This window comes from Thalassophryne amazonica, chromosome 7, assembly GCF_902500255.1.
Source record: "Thalassophryne amazonica chromosome 7, fThaAma1.1, whole genome shotgun sequence".
Classification (NCBI taxonomy): domain Eukaryota; kingdom Metazoa; phylum Chordata; class Actinopteri; order Batrachoidiformes; family Batrachoididae; genus Thalassophryne; species Thalassophryne amazonica.
This window is the reverse complement of record NC_047109.1, coordinates 49599355-49621676: the sequence shown is the minus strand read 5'-3', so window position 1 is coordinate 49621676 and position 22322 is coordinate 49599355. Positions and strand designations below refer to the sequence as shown.

The following is a 22322-nucleotide window of genomic DNA, read 5'->3' as shown; positions in this document are numbered from 1 at the left end:
TCCAAACACAGTGCTCTCTGTTTTACCATCAGCCATCATTTAGGTAAAAGAAGTTTTGGGACAGACACTGCTTTACATCATGAATACAATTAAATGATGACAGCAAAGAATCAGTTCCATTAGTCCTCATAGGCAGATAGATTTTGTCTAGAAATTGTCTGCATAACAATGAAAGGACAGTTTGTGCTCAGCCACAATTGACCCCAACGGCAACATGTACTGTATAATGAAAACAGAATCGCACCAAGAATAGAACCATGTGGCACTCAAACGAAAAAGGAGTTGATGAGGAGGGGTCACCAATCATAATGGAAAAACTCCTCTCAGCCAAAAATGATTTAAGCCACTTAAGTACAATGCCATGAATGCCAACAAGTGCCAGCTGGGAAACAAGTATTGTGTTATCAACAGTATCAAAAGCTGCTGTGAGATCCAACAGTACCAGCACAGTAGGATTCCTTGCATCCACATACAGAGTGATGCCATTATGTACTTTTAAAAGTGCTGTCTCAGTGCCGTGTTGCGATATAAATCCAGATTGGAATTTTTCAAAGATGTGATTGTCTTACAAAAATGACTGTAACTGTATAAAAACAACCTTTTCTAAAACCTTGGAGAGAAATGGCAGATGTGACAAAGGTCTAAAACTGGATAAAAGTGACGAGTCGAGGTTAGGTTTGTAAGAGGGGGTCGAACCACAGCATGTTTAAAAGTAGGTGGAACAGACCCTGAACTAAGATAAGAGTTGATAAAAGATAGGAGACCCACCCCGACAGTATTAAAGACCTCTTTAAGCACCTTAGCTGGAACATCTAAAGGACAACCTGTAAGTTTTGTGTGTTTCACTACTTCACGAACAGACGAAAGAGAGATGGGCTCAAACTGCTCGAGCACAGCAGAATGTGCACAAGTAACAGACAGTTCAACATTACATTTATGATCAACATTCTATCTGACTGATGACACACTGTCAATGAAAAACTGAAGGTCGTGGTTGTAGCGTCCATCAAAACAGAGGTGCATGGATTTACAACTGTCTGAAACAACACTCTGGGACAATGACAACTGCTGGAAATAATACAAGACAGATGCTGAGATTTTGCCTCCTTCACAAGCTTCTGGCAGTCAGTTAAACTGTCCCTCAGAATACCCAGAGACACCTGTAGTTTGTTATTTTTCCACCTTCTTTCCACCTGCCTGCAGCGTTACCTGAGGGCACGGATTGAGGCATTTAACTCGAGAACAGATCTTGGTTTAGTGGATTTCTAGCAAAAAGGGGCAACAGAGTCCAGAATCGCTGAGCATGTGGACTGAAAGGAAGAACGGATGTTTTCTGGGAGTAATGGAGAAACCAGTCCATTCATGACATAAAACTGAGAGTCCATGAAGGTCAGAAAAGGACAACAGAAGACAGGTGGTTGATTTGGTGGTGAAAAATAAAAAAAAATAAAAAAATAATGTGTTTGACCAGGTGGTCAAAAATAGAAATAAAAAATAAACTAAGCTAAATCCATTATAAATGCATTAGTGACATAAGAGAAGAGGTGTGTTACAGCAGATTTACATCATGAATACAATTAAATGATGACGACATTAATTAGCTGAAGCTAATTTCCATCTGCAGTCCCTGTGACAGGTAAGCAGAATAAAATACAAAATACCCACTGCAATTATAAAAAACAAAAACAAAAACAAAACAATATAATCAAAGATAAATTCATGTGGGATGAGAGAGCGCGCTGTGATACCCCTCTGAGCCAGCAGGTGTCTCTGTTTCATCGTTTTCCACAGTTAAATGGAGTCAAACATGACGTGTTCGGAAATGAAACAGATTGTGCCTCGTGAGCGCTGCGTCTGTGCACGAGGCGGTCAGCCGGTGAGTTTGTTGATTTTTTTGTTGTTTGGTCATTTAACTATAAACCGGGTGACAAAACAGACCGAGCCGCTAAACGGTTGCAGAGTTCACAGCTGATTTTACACCACTTACCGAGTTTTGTTTTGAAATTCGTGACTGAACTGCTGTTCTTATTAAAAAGTTCACAGACACGTCACTCAGTAATGATTTATTTCACTTTTTAACGTGACATTATGAGTCCGTTTTCACCTTGCGTGGCTCACTGACGGTCCTACAGGCAAACTTACACTGGTTTTTAACATGTAAAATAAACGTGTGCTGGTGCTTCATGTTAAAATTTACAACCCAAGAAACCAGAGACTTTATCTTATTTCTAACATGCAGCCTACAACAACTTAAAGAGGGGTCTTGGTGGCTTCCCTCACTCATCCCCTACTTGTGTGGTCACCAGTGGTGGAGGGTCTCAGTAGTACTTAAGTAAAATTACATATAACCGAAGAAATATTTACTCTAGTAAAAGTAGTAGTACAACAATGAGAACACTTCTTAAGTAAAAGTAAATATTACCTGCTTTAAAATGTACTTTTATGTATTAAAAGTAAAAGTGCTTGCATATTGATTAATGTCCATATTTTAATAAAATCTGTATGGACTGTTGCATTTTAATAAAGTTAGTTTTAGTATAATGCAGTTATGCTTACCATCTGTGTTACATGATGACTTGCAATTCTGGATATTGTAAAAGGTAATCAAACAAAGAACACTGGTTATACATATTTAAAAGATTTATTCTGTTTTTAGTTCAAGATTTTATACTTCAGTTTACAAAAAACAAACAAAAACACTTGTGTGACAGACACATTAATAGTCCCAGACACTGAATTCAAATCACTTAAAGCTGTACTATAGTATGCAGCGTTGTTCCCTCTTCAGAAGTTGTGCATTATGCTACATAACAAACACTAACTTACTGCAAAATGCAGTGGACTTTTTTTTCAAGATGTGGAAAAAGCATAAGTTTGGCAAAATGATGTGGACAAGAAAAGTAAAAGAGCAGAAATGTTGAGTAGAAAGTACAAATGCCTGCTGCAAACTAACTGAGTAAAAGTTGAAAGTATGCAGTAATGATTCAACTTAGGTAAAGTACAGATATGTAAAAAATGTACTTAAGTACGGTAACAAAGTATTTGTACTTCGTTACATTCCACCAATGGTGGTCAGTGAGTTACCATGCCTACTCCAGACAGATTTACTGTGCAAAATCATACTGTTTGTATTTCTTAATGAATGATGTATATGAAGTCCAGGACATTTTCAGTGACTTGGAAATGTTCATGTATCCGTCACTTGAGGTGTCGAATGTCAAAAAGAAACTGGTTGTATCGGCATCAATTTGACCAGTTAACGCTGGTTAGCCTGGGCTCCTGTGTCATACATCAGACTGACAAAGTGAGGCACCTTGGGGTAATTTTGATCCTATGTTGTCCTTTGATCTCCACATTAGCGATATTACGAGGCCTGCTTTCTTCCACCTGCAAAATATAGCGAAGATTCGTCCCATCCTGTCTATGGCTGATGCTGAGACCCTGATTCATGCATTTGTTTCTTCTAGATTGGACTACTACAATGTTCTGTTTTCTGGTTTACTGCAGTCCAGCATTAGGGGTCTCCAATTGGTTCATAATGCTGCTGCCAGACTTTTGACAGGAAGCAGAAACTTTGACCACATTGCACCCATTTTGACATCTCTTCACTGGCTTCCTGTCTCTGAGATCAGATTTTAAGGTTCTGTTAAGATAGGCAAACACTGACACACTATACGGCCTGTTGTTCTGATGCCATCTGACTACTTACATTGTACGAGGGCTGTCCGTAAAGTATAGGTCCTTTTTATTTTTTTCAAAAACTATATGGATTTCATTCATATGTTTTTACGTCAGACATGCTTGAACCCTCGTGCGCATGCGTGAGTTTTTCCACGCCTGTCGGTGACGTCATTCGCCTGTGAGCACTCCTTGTGGGAGGAGTCGCCCAGCCCCTCGTCGGAATTCCTTTGTCTGAGAAGTTACTGAGAGACTGGCGCTTTGTTTGATCAAAGTTTTTTCTAAACCTGTGAGACACATCGAAGTGGACATGGTTCGAAAAATTAAGCTGGTTTTCAGTGAACATTTTAACAGCTGATGAGAGATTTTGAGGTGATTCTGTCGCTTTAAGGACTTTTCACGGTACGAGACGTCGCTCAGCGCTCTCAGGCGCCATCATCAGCCTGTTTCAAGCTTAAAACCTCCACATTTCAGGCTCTATTGATCCAGGACGTCGTGAGAGAACAGAGACGTTTCAGAAGAAGTCGGTTTCAGCATTTTATCCGGATATTCCACTGTTAAAGGAGATTTTTTTAATGAAAGACGTGCGGGCGGATTGCAGCGTCGGCTCGCAGCCGCTGCGACGCTCCGCCACAGGAAAAACACCTCCGTGTTGATAACCATTTGTTAAAATCGAGTTGGCTTTTGATGGCTTTCAGTGGAGTGAGTATATGAGAAATTGTTTATCAGCTGGAGATGTTCCAACTTGTCCTTAAGGCTTCCAACAGAGGTGTTTTTCCTGTGGCGGAGCGTCGCAGCGGCTGCGAGCCGACGCTGCAATCCGCCCGCACGTCTTTCATTAAAAAAATCTCCTTTAACAGTGGAATATCCGGATAAAATGCTGAAACCGACTTCTTCTGAAACTTCTCTGTTCTCTCACGACTTCCTGGATCAACAGAGCCTGAAATGTGGAGGTTTTAAGCTTGAAACAGGCTGATGACGCTGCCTGAGAGCGCTGAGCGACGTCTCGCACCGTGAAAAGTCCTTAAAGCGACAGAATCACCTCAAAATCTCTCATCAGCTGTTAAAATTTTCACTGAAGACCAGCTTAATTTTTCGAACCGTGTCCACTTCGATGTGTCTCACAGGTTTAGAAAACATTTTGATCAAAGAAAGCGCCAGTCTCTCAGCAACTTCTCAGACAAAGGAATTCCGACGAGGGGCTGGACGACTCCTCCCACAAGGAGTGCTCACAGGCGAATGACGTCACCGACAGGCGTGGAAAAACTCACGCATGCGCACGAGGGTTCAAGCATGTCTGACGTAAAAACATATGAATGAAATCCATATAGTTTTTGAAAAAAATAAAAAGGACCTATACTTTACGGACAGACCTCGTACGTTCAAAAACCACACGTCGGACTCGTGTTTCTGGAAGCAAAATGTAAACGGAAGCTTTTTTTTTTTTTCCAAACCTTATTTACATTTCTTATTTTTACAAAAACCCTCGATGGGAGACATCAAAGTAAAAAAAAAAAAAAAAAAAAAAAAAAAAAAAAAAAAAAAAAAAAAATACAAGACTTTACATGAGTTGAAGAATAAGGTGGAAAAAAAGAAACAGAAGCTGCTCTCCCAAAGAGATAACTGTTTATGCTCCTTCCAATTCCGCGTCGGTGTTTGCACATGCGCTCTGCGAGAGGTTGGGGTAAATTGGCTCGTAGACGCTTGTAGCGCTGCTTCAACAGTGCGATACCCTCACAAGGGCCGACCAGAATACCAAACACGTTTGATTTTCATCTGACCATATGATTGCCGATCGGGAGGTGGTCGTGAGGAGTTAAACGCAGCTCGTTACTCCATGTATACTACATGATGCAGGACGCACGATTAAGCTGAAACTCAGCGTGATACAAAAAATTCTCGCACGAGTGAAAAATCGGCTCAAAAAGGGCCAAAACTCGCACAGTGTTAACCCAGCTTTACTAACCGCTAAAATTATTCACGGACTAGCCCCTCCCTACTTAGCTGACCTAATTAAACCCTATGTACCGTCCCGGGCTCTGCGTTCCCAGGGTGCAGGACTATTTTGTGTCCCTAGGGTGAATAAAAAGTCTGTGGGTCACAGAGCTTTCTCTTATTGTGTACCGACTTTGTGGAAAGATCTCCCCGTATCAATAAAACAGTCAGATTCTGTAGAGACTTTCAAGTCCAGACATAAGACACACTTATTTTCCCTTTTGTATGGCTAACATACAGGAATAGTATGTTACTGTACTTTTTACTCTTTTAAATTTATTTTATTTGGAAACGGAGCAGGCCGTGGCCTCAACTTTATCTAAATTCTGGGTCTTTTAGTGAAGCTTAGGGCTAGTGGCTGGCAATCACCTTAGTATTTCTTCTGTTTTTCTTGTTGCTTAATGCTGACAAATTATACTGTATTTGTAGTCTTCCTGCTGCCTGATTGTTTTTTTTTTTTTTCCTTTCTGTCTGTTTGAGGTGCGGCTTCATCCAGAAGTGGGAGTGGTTGTCTTCTTCTGCAACCCTCCCGTCCTGTGCACCAGCATGGACTCCCAAAATTTCCTGTATATTTTCCTGTATATTTGTATAGTCAATTGTGTCGGTAGCATGGCCCAAGCAGAGGGTCACCCCTTTGAGTCTGGTCTGCTTGAGGTTTCTTCCTCAAATCATCAAAGGGAGTTTTTACATGGTGCTGCTGCCTGTGTGCTTGCTCTAGGGGTTGGTAAGGTTAGACCTTAGTTGTGTGAAGTGCATTGAGGCAGCTTTGTTGTGATTTGGTGCTATAAATGAAATTAATTAAATTGAACTGCAAAAAGTGATGATTTATGTGCAAACTAATCCTTATATTCTGTTTGTCCAATTAGTTATGGGTGTTGAAGATGGAGGACAATGTTTGTCTTCCTTTTATTAATAACTATTTGGACTATAAAATGTTAGATAATCAATAAGAAATGCCCTTCATAGCTTAAAACGTCTCAGGGTGATAGGAGTACATTTTTTTTTTGACCAAGAATCACAAAAAAAAAACCCCTCATTTAGTTGACAGTGTTATAAAAGAAAATGTTATTAAGTTTCCCAGCTGATGAGCTTGAACTACAGGTGTGAATCTTTAAGTATCTCATGATTCAAAAATAATTTTTGATTCCATGAATCAATTTTTGATTAAAAAATCAATTCAGTACACAGGGCTGCTAATTTTAGAATCTATAGTGTGATCTCCATCCAGTGATGAAAATCTGTCTAAAATTACTGCCACTGAACTTACTTGGGCAACCTGTCCATATGGAAACACATTGCTTTTAAAACATTTTAAAATCTTTTTACAAGTCAGAGAACAAGGCCATCTGTGGTGAGTTAACTGGGAGGCACACCCACAAATATCCACTGTATTCCTTCCTGTGGCACTTGTCTGCGTGTGAGCGTACATGAGCTTGAAGCATAGAGAAGAAATACAAAAAAAGGGAAAAGTAAAACTGGAATTGTCAAGTGGATAGTACAAGTGGCAGGAGGTGACAGGTGTTTTTTTTTTTTTTTTTACATAAATCAGCCTTGCAAATGTGAGATTGGTGTGCAGTGTATACAAATGACCAACAGTGGTCACAGTGATCTTCAACAAGCAGACATATTGTGAAACACGAATCAGTAAAAATAAACCACTCAAACAGGAAGGATGAAAATGATTGTAATTCAATAAAAACAATATGGACATCCACTTGCCAATTTATTAGTTACACTAATACAGGGGCAGAGTCAGGATTTTGTAAGGGGGAGGGGCGAGTGCCCCCCAGAAATTTTTGAATTTTTGAGAGCCATTTGCTGCATTTTGGCACATATTTTACCACAAAATACACCACAGCGAGATGAAACTTTATAACCTCGATTTTATTTCTTTGAAGTTGTATTGTATAATCTTAAATGTGATGTTATGATGACAAGTAACAGAGAATATTTGAAATGTCTGTGGCTTAAAAAGTGAACACCTTTGCGACACCTCGCTGGATCATTGTCTGGTATAAATGCATCTGACTGAGTCACTTGTTGCTGAATAGAGGGTTCGGAAACAGCATTCGGCAGGGATTTTTATGTTTTTGGTCCATGAAATGGACAGAATGGACTTGTCTCTGCAGTCGCTTTCTTTTGTCTAGCGTGAAGTTATGTTCATGTTTTATTTTGGGTGTGCTCTCTGCAGAGGTACGTAGCCGTGCACACTCCATGTGCCAAGTCAAAGCAGGTAGCCTGAACATGCCTACAAGCACAAAAACCAATGTTTCCCCCTGACTTTGTATTTAATGTGCCACTTTATAATTTATTTGGGCATACAGGAGCACGCTCTATGCAGTGCCCACTGCTTGTGTGCCATAAGCAGGCAGTCTAAAGATGCAGAGTGAGGGAAGGCACCGAGTTCGGGCGCTGACATGAACATGACCACATAGAAGTGTTACGTGTGAATACTGGTAGAGACATTTTATGAAAATAAATCTCAAATGTGAATGTAAATCTCTGCTTTTGTTGGGTGGATTGTCTTCCAAATACCTCTTTAAGTACCTCAGTACTTGAGACAGGGTTCTAGTTAGCGCAAACTTGCGTTACGGCCCGTTACGCTATAATTTTGGACCGCTACGCTTATTTTGGGCTGTTACGATTTTCAATACAGTGTCTGTAATCAACCGTTTCTGCAGCGCGACTCTAGTTTGAAGCGTGAATTGAAGCAATGCTTCGATTCAATGGCTCGTGGCCCTTTGATTCACTGCTCTTCAGAAGCGGTAGGTCCGCTTCTTAACCCCTCTGAAAGCCATTAAAATATCATGAGCCGCTTTTGTGTGGATTAAAGTCACTAACTGGGATTCTTGCAGTCAAGAAACGAGAATCGTCCTCCGTTCCGTGCTTTAAACGCTGCGCGACTCTGTGCTGAGACAGAGTCCACTTGGAATTAATAACTTCAAAACAAATCGCCGCTTTAAAGTAGACCTGCATTGAAATAAATGCAGTCAGATCTTTGGACCAAAAAATGACTTATATTTACACATAAGCTCCTTCTGAATGTAGTAAAGTAAATCTGCAAGCCCAGCTCTGTCATTCAACGGAGAAATCTTCATTTAAAAATGAGAAATTTACAGCTAAAATTTAGCCCTCCGCAAAACTGTCAGCACATCCAGGACGCTGCCGAGACGTCACAGAGAAGACCCTATCCCAGCATGCATTTCGCACGCCAACTGTAATTTGTGGATTTACGTCAGTTTGCATCTGCACCTTTTTCTTGTCTTATACGGAAGGATCTACTTTTTTTAAAACTTCATATTGTCTTGTGGCACGTTTGGTGAGTACACATCTCTTTTATTTGTGCTTGAAAATTATTTTGGGGGACTTTTTCATACGCCCATTTGATTGAGTGGTGTCGCATTGAAAATCTACTGTCTTTCGCCTCCGGTGTTACTGTCGCGGGGTACGGAGGCGAGACCCGCAAAGAATCCAAGTCATTAAAAAGATGTAAACCTCTCTCACCGGCCACGGAGCTCTGGGGCTTCGATTACCGAGACGTGCGGCGCTGCGGATTTTGCCGCAAGAAGTCTGTCCTTGCGAGCAACAGGTGTCACCGGCCGTTTCGCATTAAAACAGCGAGCGTAATCTCTGGACTTATGCCAAGTTGACTGCACCTTCATTCAGTAGACAGGGACGTGGTGCCGGCTGCACAGCAGACACGGGGGGCGATGTGAGTGGCCCGCTGCGGCGTTTACCGAGCCCGCAGACTCGGTAAACGCATCGGAGGCAGAGAGCAAGGCGTCGGGGAAATTTTAGCTGCAGATTTGTCATTTTTAAATGAAGATTTCTCCGCTGAATTACAAATTTGGGCTTACAGATTTACTTTACTGCATTCATAAGGGTCTTTATAAATACATATCAGCTATTTCTTTCTGAGATCTGACCACATTTATTTCAATGCAGGTCTACTTTAAATAAAATGACACCTCTTACAAACGTTGCAATACAGACAATAAACTACAATCGACTAAAACGTTTTTTCCTCCCAAAATGAGACGTGCTGCATTCTTTATAAACCTGACCTGCAGCGCAGCTGCAAGAGCTCAGCTCATAGGTATGGAAATACATTCATGCCAATAATAATGTCTGAAAGGAAATGCTTTTGACAAAAACAGATTTTATTTCTGTTTATGTCCTGAGATCAAGGATCCACCATGCAGAGTTTATTATGTCCAGAGTTTAAGGATCCAGTAAACAATTTCATATTTATTTACTTTAAGACTCAATAAAATGTTGTTCAATTTCAATTTAATCAGCTTATAAAGCGCCAAATTACAACAAAAGCTGTCTCAAGGTGCCTCACACAGTTCAACATAAAAACTTTAAATAAATAAAAAAAAAAAATAGAAATACCTAATTAAAAACAGAAGTAAAAGAATAAAACATAAGATAAAAACTATTCATAAGAAAGAGAATAAAAATAGGTTTTAAGTCTTGACTTAAAAATGTCCACGGACTCCGACTGCCTCACTGAGGGCCATGTACTGGCTAACCCAGAATGAGATTGCCCACTCAACAAACTTCCCCAGCCTTCTGGACATAATGAAGGGACTTGGGCTGTCGTACCTGGCTTTTCCCCTTTGGGTACCCCTAGAATGGCCAATTTTTAGCTTGAATTCTCAAAAGCTTCCCCCCTTCTGCACCATACCCCCCCCCCCCCCACGGTCACTTCGTTCCCTCGACATAACCACTTCGCTAAAAATTTTATCCTAGCTACAACCCTGACTTGAGATAAACGGCACAAGTAAAGCCCTTTTTAGACGGGGTTACTGTGATTTTATTGTTTAAATACCTTTTTTCCCCTGTTTTGTCAAGTCTGATGCACCATTGCACCCCCCCCGCCCCCCCAGCCCAGGTGTGTGTGCGCTTCTCACGTGTCTACTATAATCAACTTTTAATCACAAAAAGTGAAGTATAGGTTTTCCGATAAACTCATGAATAGATGATTAAAAGCCTGATGCTTTGGCGCTTTAGAGGTGAAGCTGATATCAGTTATTCGTGGGTTTTGATAACTGAGTGCTGATATTTTGTTGCTGTTGTACATTCAGTTACAGTTTTAGATATGGTGCAGCACCTCTGCCTTGAATAAAGTTGATCCGGGTGTCGCTGATCCACAGCCTGCGGGTGCATCTGCAGAGAGACTGATAATAATCTGTTTAGAGAGGGGAGACTTTAGCTCGTGAATATTGCTGATGGGTGTGATTTTATTGTGCACGCTCACTCACAGCAGATGTGGTCATTTTGTTGAGCAGAGGGGCGGTAGTTACAAATGAAACCAACAGGGTTTGTGCTGAAGGCTTTTCATTGGCTGTTTGCAGCAAAGGACACTGTGTTCTCTTTATATATGTCGTCCCCCCCCCCCCCCCCGTATGACAGTGACACAGATTGACATCTTTCGTTGTTGCCTAGAGGAGAGATTATTTATGTTGTCCCACCGACTGTTTTTTTTTTTTAATAAACATCCAAATAAATGGAATTTGTGAGTTTAGAAAATATGTATTTTATAACTACATGTGAAAATCACATGATTTGAATTAAAAAGGTCCATAAAGCAAATGCAAGTTAGTTTTTTCCAGTTGTACGAAAGCCGCATAAGCAGTCATTGCACTAAGAGCTCTCCTCCTATGTGAGAAACACTTTCTAAAAAAAAAAAAAAAATCACTGAGATTAGAGGTTAGAGGGTGGTGGAGGACTTTGGATAGACCAGGTAACCCCAAACAGATAGTGCGGGTGAACTGAGAATGTCTGGAGGAGCCCACTGTCTGACAGATCTTCAACTCACACCTTTAAGCGGAGCTTTTCTGGCGTCCCTGTGGAGGTTGGGGGCTTTGAACCAGAATGGGCAATCTTCAAACCTTCCATTGCTGAAGCGGGAGCGGGGAGCTGTGGCCTGAAGGTCTTAAGTGCCTCAAGGGGCCACAACCCTCGAACAGGTGGACACCGGTGGTCAGGGAAGCCGTCTGACTGAAGGAGAAGTCATTCAGGGATATGTTTTTTCCTTGGAGGTCTCCAGAGGCAGTTGTAAGGTGCCAATAGGCCTGAAGGGTGGCAGCCACTGCTGTGAGAGAGGCAAATTAGTGGGTGTGGGAGCAGTTCAAAGTAAATGTGAAGAAGCATGTCTCCTGCCAGACCGTGAGGCACCCACAGACAGGTAAATGGGGAACCATCCAAGCTGTCTACAGTAAGGATGGGACTCTGTTGACATCAACTGAGGAGGTAATCGAATGCTGGAAGGAACACATTAAGGAACTCCTGCATCAGACCGGAGCACCCTCTATAGTAGGGGCAGAGCAGGAAGCTGATGGGAGTATTATCATCAATTTCCTTGGTGGAAGTCACTGAGGTAGTCAAACAGATTGAAGAGGAACAATGCAGGTTCTGTCCTGGCTGTTGAATAACTGACCAGCTCTTCACTCTCACAAGGATCCTGAAGGGGGCCTGGGAGTATGCCCATTCAGTCTACATGTGTTTTCTGGATTTGGAGAAGGCGTATGTTCAGGTTCCCTGGAAGGTGCTGCAGGAATATGGAGTGAGGGGGTCCCTTTTCAGGGTCATCCAATCTCTGTATTCACAAAGCGAGAGCTGTGTTCAGGTTCCTGGCAGTAATTCAGACTCGTTGCTGGTGGGGGTTAGCCTCCATCACTGCTGCGCCTTGTCACCAATCCTGTTTGTAATATTCATGGATAGGATATCCAGGCATAGTCAGGGGGAGGAGTGTCTTCAGTCTGGTGGTCTCAGGGTTTCATCACTGCAGATGATGTGGTCCTGTTGGCTCCATCAGCCTGTGACCTCCAGCACTCATTGGGTCGGTTCACAGCTGAGTGTGAAGCGGTTGAGATGAAGATCAGCACCCCTAAATCTGAGGCCGTGGTTCTCAGCAGTTCACAAGTAAGGGGGCAGTGGGACATGAGATTGGGCAGAGAATTAGTGCAGCAAAGATGGTATTGCATTTGCTCTACCGTACTGTTGTGATGATAAGGGAGCTGAGCCAAAAGGTGAAGCTCTTGAGCTACTGGTCAGTCTTCGTTCCTGCTCTCACCTATGGTCATGAGGGTTGGGTCATGACCGAAAGAACTAGACTTGCGGTACAAGCGGCCGAAACGGGTTTCCTCAGAAGGGTGGCTGGTGTCTCCCTTAGAGATAAGGTGAGAAGCTCGGTCATCTGTGAGGAGCTCGTAGTAGAGCTGCTGCTGCTTCGCATTGAAAGGAGGCAGCAGAAGTGGCTTGGGCATCTGGTAAGGATGCGCCCTGGGTGCCTCCCTATAGAGGTGTTCCAGACATGTCCATCTGGGAGGAAACCCTGGGGAAGACCCAGGACTAGGTGGAGAGATTAAATCTCCAAACTGACAGGTGGATGCCAAGGTATTCCCAGGCCAGAGGTAGTTTATGTGGCCTGGGAAAGGGAAGTTTGGGGTCCCCTGCTGGAGCTGGTGCCCCCGTGACCTGATCCTAGATAAGCAGTTGAAGATAAGTGAGAGAGTATATTGTTGGTGATTATATTAAGTATTTATTGTGATAATTTACTGTCTGCTGCATTTGCGATTTGTTAAAAAAAAAACCCACAACTTCAGAATCAGAATACTTTATTAGTCCCTTAAAGGGCAGTTCATTGCAGACCCCCTGGCCAACCATAAAAACACAGACATAACATTTACATAGGTATATGCTAAATAACAATCACAGAATCAAGGTTAAAAACAAGGACAAAATCCTCAGCCAGTGTTCAGGAGTCTAATCGCAGAAGGAATAAAAGACATTGAATAGTGATTAGTTCTCATCTGGGGTATCTGATAGCGCCGCCCAGAGGGCATGAGTGTAAAGCCTAATGATAAGATGTGTCTCTGATCTAAATCAATGATCTGCTGGGCTTTTGTCATGACACGACTCTCCCACAGTGATGCCAGGTCTCTCTGCTGGACGCCAATTATTTTTGAACAGGCTTTCACTATATTGTTCAGGCTGTTCTTGTCCTTCATAGACAGACAACCAAACCAAGAGACAAAGGAGAAGGTGAGCAGGCTCTCTATGTAGGAACAGTAACAGACTCTGAGGATCCTCTCACTCACTTCAAAGGATCGAAGTTTGCGCAGCAGATAAATCCTCTGCTGTGCTTTTTTACAGATGGCCTCTGTGTTGTCATCAAATCTCAGTTTAGCATCAAAATGGTTCCCAGATATTTATATTGCTCCACTATCTGGACATCTTCATTATGACTGATGCTAGGAGTATGAACACTCTTACATTTCCTGAAATCTATAATGATTTCTTTTGTTTTTGCAACGTTCAGGTCCAGATAGTTTTGATCACACCATGTGACAAATGAAGACAGGGCCGAGCCATGCCCCTGATCATCGCTCCGCAGAAGGGACAGCAACACTGTCATCAGAGAATTTGACAAAGTGTGTGTTGCTGTTTGGGCTCCTACACCCATCTGTGTACAAAATAAAAAGAAGTGACGATAGTACACATCCTTGAGGAGAACCGGTGTTGGACACAAGAGCATCAGAAATCTGCCCATTTACCCGCACACACTGCACTCTGTTAGTGAGGAAGTCCAGAAGGATTGCCAGCAGTTGATCAGGTAGATTAAAATGTGAAGAGAGTCTCTCAATTAAAACATGCGGTTGCATTTTATTAAAAGCTGATGAGAAGTCTGCAAATAAAAGCCGTGCAAAAGTTCCAGGATTTTCAAGGTAATTTAAAACTTTGTATGTAATAAATATTTTAGCATCCTCCACCCCTTTACTGGGCTGATAGGCAAATTGTAGAGGATCCATTTTGTCAGCAGTATAAAATAAGATAATGTCTTTTAAAAGTTTCTCAAACAGTTTCATCATCAGGGGAGTAAGAGCAATAGGTGTAAAATCATTAGGCTCTTTCGGTCGTGTGGACTTTGGGATGGGACTTCTGCATATGGTGCAAGCTTGGGGTTATGTGATACTAATTTTTCAGGGCCAATACAGATTATTTCTAATGTAGCATAATAATGCAGAGTAATGCAAAACTTTGCTGAAATGCTTTACACCATAGGTTTAATTCACGGAACCTTTCAAAATGACCATCACACAAAAAGTGCAGGAAGCTATAAGCAAAACTGAACAAATGATCAAACAAATAAATAAATTCAACCAACACAGGCCCAGTCTGCACACTGCTACCATTTTTTGTGTCAGTCTGTGGGACAGCTGAACCTGTGACATCTCTGGGCAGGACATTGCTAATGACCAGAAAGCAGTGGTTTATATGTGAAAAGGGGGGTATGGGCTAATGGCCCCTGAGTGCCTGAAGTAAGGGGCCATTTTCTCCATATGGTGGTCCTTTTTCAGACATAAATTACCCAGCTCAAGTTCATGATTTTTTTTTTTTTTTTTTTTTTAGCCCCAATGCCCCCCCCTCCTGGTGTCACCCACATTTTGTGTTACTGTCACAAAATATTTTGTGACAGACTATCATCAACTTGGCACGACATTGGGTTGCAGTTAGCCCATGTTAAGCAGAATAAAATAAATTAATAATTCAAGGTTTGTAATGTTTTTACCCATTGTAAGAGCCACAACTTCAGATAATTTAAGCTGAAGTTAAATATGATACAAATGTCATGTTTATATTATTATAGCCAAGATGCCTCTGTGTGCATGTGTGTGTATGGGTTGGATCACAGACAAACTGAGAACTGACATTTGCCGTTTGGTATGCTTATATATTTTGGGTCAAGGATGAATGGTGCAAAGACGGAAAGTTGATAGGACTAATATTTTTGGAGAAATTAGCGATATTAGTTAACAATAGTGAACAATGGACGTTGTGCTTCAATGCACCATGGGAGTTCAGGGTTTTAGGGGTTTTAATGTTGTTGTGGTTCATATTAGTTAACAGTATTGGTAATTTAGTCACAATGTGCAGACTTCACACAGAAAGGCCCTAGGTGGGAAACGAGCCAACAACCTTCTTGCTGTGAGGCAACGGTGCTAACCACAAAGCCACAACACTGCCTAAGTGAATAAATAAATAAATAAAACTTCATTAATCTCATCAGTGTCAGGCCAGAAATAAATATTTTATCATATCATTATTCTGGAAATCAGTTTCAAAGCATTGGCAGAAAGGTGAGGGAAAAAAAGTTCCATTTTATTTGGTCTTCTGTTGCTCTGCTGCACACATTGGACAAAAACCTGTTAATTACTTTGTGTAGAAGTAACTTGCTTTCATAACCGTGATGGAATAATTTCAAACATGTTTTTGTATGTGTTTGTCTGTTAGGTAGCAGAGTTTTGCACTGAAATGCTTGAATGATTAATTAACCACAGTCTCAAACTACTGAAACATGTTTTTTGCCAACTTAAAAGTCTAATTACAGAAATACGTTTTGTGTGTGTATGTGTTTTAATGTAAATTAAATATGCAAAAACACAGTAAATGCAGTGTCCAATAGAATCAATACGGTTTCTAATCAGTACCAGTTGCCACACTCAGTATGTAGACACTCTATACTGACCTCTATCTCTGTTCTAAAAGGGGAGTGGGCTTGGCAAGCAGCATTTGAAGTGACAGGAAACTTGAATTGGTATTTCAAAGATGTTTTACTTATTTACAGCCGAAAGACTTTCATATCTGTCTGAAACACCTGGTTACAGCACTGTGCATCAGTCACTTTAGAATCTATATTATAATAGGCAAGTGGCATCTGTGTGTGTGTGTGTGTGTGTGCGTGAGTGTGTGTTTGGCTTTGATCACGGAGAAACTGGGCAGAGCTGATATTTGCTGTTTGGTGTGCTTATTTTGGGTCAAGGAAAGTTGATAGGACTAATATTTTTTGGAGAAATTAGCAATATTAGCTAACAACAGTGAACAATGGACTCTGGGCTGTAATGCACCATGGGAGTTCAGGATTTTTGGGATTTTAAATGTTTTTATTGTGGTTGATGTTAAACCATGTTGTAGGTGTTATTGATTTGTTGTTTTTATAGATCAATTGGTTTAGTCAGTTTAGTTAAGTGTCATGTTGCCCTTACCATGAGTGAGAACTGTAGCACGTTTGATGTCTTCCATCAACATTTCTGTTTGTGGGTATGTAAAAATAAAAACACCTGCTTGCAGCAGAATGCAGAAAAGACAAAAAGCTCTGCCTGCTTGCGTGCATGCATATAACTTTGATTGCAGACAAAGCTGATATTTGCTGTTTGGTATGCTTATGTATTTAAAAATCAAATAGAACAAAGTAAAAATAAAATAATAATACTAATGATAATATTTACAATAGTGTCTATATGATAAGAAGAACCTAAACAATTTATAAATACACTAAGGCAGTAAATTATCATTAAAAAATACGTAAGTAACACGAAATAAAAGGGTTGAATTCTTCCTCTACCCTTTTATTTATTATTATAGTTTGGACTATCTATGACTGAATTCCATGGAGTTATTGGGGTAAAAGCAGCAAAAATGTTGCCATTTGGTCTTTTTTTTTTAAACTAATTTTGGTTAAAAAAAAAAGCTGAAAATTATTGGTTGAGTTAATAGCATTTTAAAAAGGAATAGTTTGCACCATTTGTCATGTTACAGGATAACATATGTCATACGTCATAGAGTCCAATGGACGTCGACCTTGTTTGACCTTTTATTTTGGAGACCAAGCATTCAGCACAGTCAAAACTATTCCGTTTATTAATCTTTTTATTTCATCTGATAATTTGCATCCATTTTTACCAAAATTGGAGTAACTTTAACTTTTAACCCCTGTACAAACTGAAACTGATCTTTGTCACCATTTTTGCCATTTTTACCCCATAACTCCAGAACATTCAGTCATAGATAGTCCAAACTACACATTTTTGGAATCATTATGATCAGACCAATAATGTGGTATAGTTTTCAACATGATTGGAACATTTTTTAAATTTTGGCCCCTGTGTAATTCTTTATTGACCCCTGTAGGTCATTAGAGGTCAGCTCCAGGATGGCTCCATGTCTGAAAATAAACATTAGTTAATTTAGAATATCTGTGCCAAATTCCATGCTTTTATCACAAAATGAACAATTGTTTTGCTATGCCGCCCCAGTGTTCCAGCCACTGGACCTATAGTCTGCAGCTGTCAGTCTTTTGCAATGTCATTGGTACCTTGGGTAGAGAGAAAAAGAGCAGAATCAGTCGGCCAGAAAAACTACCTGAGATATAGTTCACCAGCAGTCGACAGAAAAGCAGAGAGAATACTAAAGTGATCGCCGGCCGCTAACCCTAAGCTTCACTGACAGACCCAGAATTTAGATGAAGTGAGGCTGAGACCTGTTCTGTTGCTAATAAAATAAATTTAAAGGGATAAGAAGCATAGTACCATACTATGCCAGTATGGTAGCCATATGAGAGGCAGAATAAGTGTGTCTTAAGTCTGGATTTCAAAGTCTCTACAGAATCTGACTGTTTTATTGATGCAGGGAGATCATTCCACAAAACAGGTGTACGATAAGAAAGTTCTGTGGTCTGCAGACTTTTATTCACCCTATGGATGTAGTCCTTCACCCAGAGAACAAAGAGCCTGGGCTGGTACGTAGGGTTTAATTAGGTCAGCTAAGTAGGGAGGTGCTAGTCTGTGAATAAATTTATAGGGTAATAACAGAACCTTAAAATCAGACCTCACAGAGGCAGGAAGCCAGTGAAGAGATGCCAAAATGGGTGTCATGTGGTCAAATTTTCTGCTTCCAGTCTAGATTCTGGCAGCAGCATTTTGAACCAGTTGGAGACCTAATGCTGGACTGTGATAAACCAGAAAATGGAACATTGCAGTAGTCAGTCTAGAAGAGATAAATGCATGGATCAGGGTCTCAGCATCAGCCATAGACAGGATGGAACAAATCTTCGCTATTTTTCGTGGGTGGAAGAAAGCAGTCTTCGTTATATCTCTAATGTGTGGGGAGACAATTAGACTTGGTTAAAATAAATAAATAATACATGACATTTGCCAGTTAGTTATGTTTGACCATTTTGTTAATTCAGGTGTTTTAAAAAAAGACATTACAGCAATGATGGCAAAAGTAATCTATTATGTTGCAAATCAGGGCCTCATTAGGTGTGTGTGTGTGTGTGTGTGAGAGATATTTAGCGTCTGCATCTGTTGAGGGTCAGCGGACACATGGCACTGATTATGTAACAGAGCAAAAACGACATGCACACTCTTAGTAAAACGTGCTTGATCTTCATCAATTACTGTTCTTTTACATCTAGTTGGTCAAACAAGTTAATTGCCTTTGGCAGCTCACAAAGGGCTTTTCCTGTTTTAGTTGCAGCTCTGAAGAGGTGTGTTTGGGAAAGCGACCGACTGAGAATAATGCATTTTGACAACGATGGGCATGTGTGTTGACGGTGGGTGTGTGTGTTGGGCAAAGCTGTGGATCTGGTTGGGTTAGAGCTTTGCTGCATATAAAGGCAGAACAGCGCTGCAGCTTAGTCAGTAGTTTAAATTCACTGTTTGGCGACGGTTTTGGATTTTTAGTTAGGTTATGACGTTTAGGGTAATTTTTTTTTTTTCATGAATCTCAAATTGACTTCTGTGTGCTTATTTTTGCTGCAAGGGGGTGCCTGGAAGGTTAGAAATCCAAATTTTGTTTTTCAGGAACTACATCACCAGCGTGCATTGGAGCACCTTCTAACGCTTGGATTGTGATTCTTGTTCAGTAAAAACAGCGACGGGCTAACTCCGGTCAGGTTGGCAAATTATTCCTCCTCACTGTCCCCCTTAAATTGTGACACACGCAGTCTTCTGCTTGTCTTGTGTTGTTGGGATGCCTCCTCCATCCTTGCCCCCTCCAACAAAAACCGTTCAGTTTGTTAAATTTTAAAACAATAGTCTTGTTTTGCCTGTTGGGGACATCTTGTTCTGAACTCAGGTGCAAGATGGGTTATCGGTGCATTTCTTTTCTTTCTTCTCATCACCGCCCAACGGTTTGAAACGTGCAATCCATGAGAACTCACTAATGGGGATGATGTTTGCAAAGCTTGAAATTTTTTGCAGTGAGCCCCGATGTGCAGTGTCTGTCACGTGCACAATTTTGTCTGCACGACATATTTGGTCTTAGCGTGGCTTTAGGGGAGAGATGTTCCTTCCTCATGCATGCATCACACAGTTTATTTATAAGGAAACTCTTCTCTCTGGTTCCTTTTGGTTTTCTTCTTTTCCTGGCCAGTGATGACACACACTGGGGAAAAAAAAATCTTTTCTGAAAAGTTGGTGAGAAACTAAGATTTAACTGTGTGACAGCTGACCAGTGATCATTTGCATCTTGAGAAAGGATTAGAAATCACAGATTTTTCTATCAATATGTTTTAGTTGCACAACTTGCATGCTGAAGACATTTGTAGATGTTGGTTTCATGAATCACCTGCTCCTTTACAGGCTTTGATCTCCTCCAGCTGTTTCCTCTGTCAGTCGTCACGTCAAACGATATGATCATCAGACTGTCCAGGCTGACACCAGGATACTTCCGCCTCCTCCAGGTATTTCCACCTTCTCCGTGTGGTTGTTTTCATGAGTGTTTCTCAGTTTAGCAGTCAGCGAGCACTGAACATTAAATGCTTCTGATTTAAATTGTCATTTTTTTTTTTTTTTATTACAGCACATTATTCCTCTTCTCCTCAGTCTACTTGTCCATTTGTAAGGTTGTCTGAAATTTAAATTTCCACTCTTCACTCAGCCATGACAGCTTGTTTGCTGATCGAACCTGCTGCTGGCTGCGGCACATCGGGTCATTTTTCGCATTGTTACAGCCATAAATCAGGGCTGTTCAAATCTGTTACTGAAAGGAACCTGCCCTACATATTTTCTTGTTGACTCACACCTGATTATTTTGTTCTGGTTTTCCCACCTCCTCATTGGCTGAGCACACCTGTCAGAGTTAGTTAGCTGTAGGTGGAGTAGGCGGAAAAAGAACCCCATGCTGGGCAGGTACCTTCCAGGAACAGATTTGGTTAGCCCTGCTATAAATAGTTACACATGTGTATTTATGATTTGCATTAAGTGCATAGACGTTCTTTGGTTAAAAAAACAAAACAGCTACTGTACTATTAAAATGGGTGTCCTTCCGCTGTGTAACTCCAAATTCAGAAGGTTTGTGAATAGCGGTGTCAGTGTTCTGTCACCCACATGATGAATGATGGAATAAATGTGTAAATAAATTATTTAATTTATTTAATCCATCGTCATTGTTCACCAGGATGGAAGAAGTCTGCACACTGCACTGGAAAAACAAACCACAGGGCCGTGACGGTATATTTATGTAAATTACGAGAAGGTGTCTGTTCCTGATGCTACCCTTGTTTGCAATGTTTGTGTTGTTTGGTTTTTATTGTCTTTGCAGAGACAGGTGGCCGGTGAGGTGCAGAGCCCGCCGCAAGACCGAGCTGTCAACAAGATCGCCATGACGTTGGCCATCTTAGGCCTTGGATTGTCTTATTACAGCGCCAGACAGTTGACTGAAAATGTCAGTGTGCGGTCTACATGATGAGGAGACTACATTGAGACCCTCCCATGATGAAGGATCTGGAGCTAAAGCTGGCACATCTGTTTTCCTCAAAACACCTTTTTCAGTTGTCATCACCAAATTTCCTGAGAATCCTCACTTCGTGTTTGTGTGAATTTCAAAGCTAATCTTGGTGATTTGTAGTTCTAGCTGATGATTTTTGGACCTTGAGCGTCTCTAGGACAGCTCAGTCCAGTGTTGTACCTCGTATTTGGAGTGCGTCACTGAACTGGTGAACAAAGTTATGTGACTCCTGCAACTTGGTTACAGAACTGCTTTGCAAGATGAATGCTGTTTAGGCCAAATAAAGGGAAAGGGACTGCAGTATTTGGAATTAAAGAAATGTGAATTACACCAGTGGTCAAAAGGTGGCTGTTAAATACTGTGCATAGCAATGTCTTTTCTGGGAACGCTGCCTGCAAATGAGATGTACCATGTAACGAGGTTCTAATACAACCTCCTAGTTTTGCCGGAACTAACGATGGTAGTGTGGGGATTTGGGAGAAGTGTGTTAATTTCTTGTTGTTGTTGTTGTTATTATTATAATTATTGACTTTGTTTCTTGGGAGAAGGTCTGGGAGCCTCGTGAACAGGTTGCTTCCGCTAGTTTAAATACAGCAGCATATTTGCACAGTACTGCAGAAACACTACAGAGGGACTGTTACTAATAACTAACTTTTAAAAATTTTTCTGTGGTTTCACTGTTTTACTTTAATTATAGAAGTTTTGTTAATGAAATGTGATAACTGGTCATAATGTGCATTATGTGTCAAAGGAAATGTTTGACTTTAGTGGACTTTAACATTTTCATGTAATGGTTTTATGAATGATGTAATTTAATAAATCGGAAGGTTTTAAAAAAAATCTACAACAGCTGTTTGGCATTGTGAAGTATTACAGTATTAGCAAATACCTCAGTTCTGCTGCACTTTTCCTCCCCTGTTTCATTCGTGAGGATATGAAGGGTCATGTGCACGCAATGGGAAGTGGTTAACACGCTCTGCTGTCCCTGTGAGACAACTTCTTTTTTTCATGTCTCCCCCCCCCTCCAAAAAAAAATTAGGATAACTGACGACAAACTCTGAGTTGCAAAA

At 40.9% G+C, this 22322-nt stretch overlaps 1 long non-coding RNA gene across 1 annotated transcript; it reads left to right on the top strand.

Moving 5' to 3' along the window:
- The first annotated feature begins 18937 nt into the window (after positions 1–18937).
- LOC117513886 lies at positions 18938–22083 on the top strand. Its single transcript, XR_004561743.1, has 3 exons — positions 18938–19417; positions 20106–20206; positions 21067–22083. It is a non-coding gene; the product is annotated as an uncharacterized LOC117513886 (long non-coding RNA).
- The last annotated feature ends 239 nt before the right edge of the window (positions 22084–22322 follow it).